Source organism: Egretta garzetta, unplaced genomic scaffold, assembly GCF_000687185.1.
Source record: "Egretta garzetta isolate BGI_Z169 unplaced genomic scaffold, ASM68718v1 scaffold53, whole genome shotgun sequence".
Lineage (NCBI taxonomy): Eukaryota > Metazoa > Chordata > Aves > Pelecaniformes > Ardeidae > Egretta > Egretta garzetta.
In genome coordinates, this window is record NW_009259312.1 from 2755524 (window position 1) to 2756038 (window position 515).

Below are 515 nucleotides of genomic sequence, written 5' to 3' on the forward strand. Positions count from 1 at the left end.
CCCTGTCCGCCCCCAGCACGGCGATGGGTTCTCCCGCCCTGGCTCCTCAGGGCAGGCCCGGGGGATCCCTGCCCGACCGCCCCGTGTCCCCTCCGGTAACGCGGGCCGCGCACCTGGCCAGGGCTAGGGCAGAGCCGTGCGGCTGGGTTGGGGTTTATGGTTTGGGTCTAAGGGCCCGAGGTCTCCCAGGCTCAGTAAATCACTTGCTATTTAAAGTAAAATGTCTGTGTGCTTTGCGCGTTTTCCCTGAGGTCAGTTTGGATGGCTGGTGCTCACCTAGGAACCCGGCTGGTGGTGGCCATGCCGATGTCTCTTCCAGTGGCAGTGCAGCCTCTTCCCCAGCCCCTCACGGCCCTTGGGTGCAGCCCCTTCCCCAGCCCCTCTCGGCCCTTGGATGCAGCCCCTTCCCCAGCCCCTCTCGGCCCTTGGATGCAGCCCCTTCCCCGGCCCCTCTCGGCCCTTGGATGCAGCCCCTTCCCCGGCCCCTCTCGGCCCTTGGATACAGCCCCCTCCCC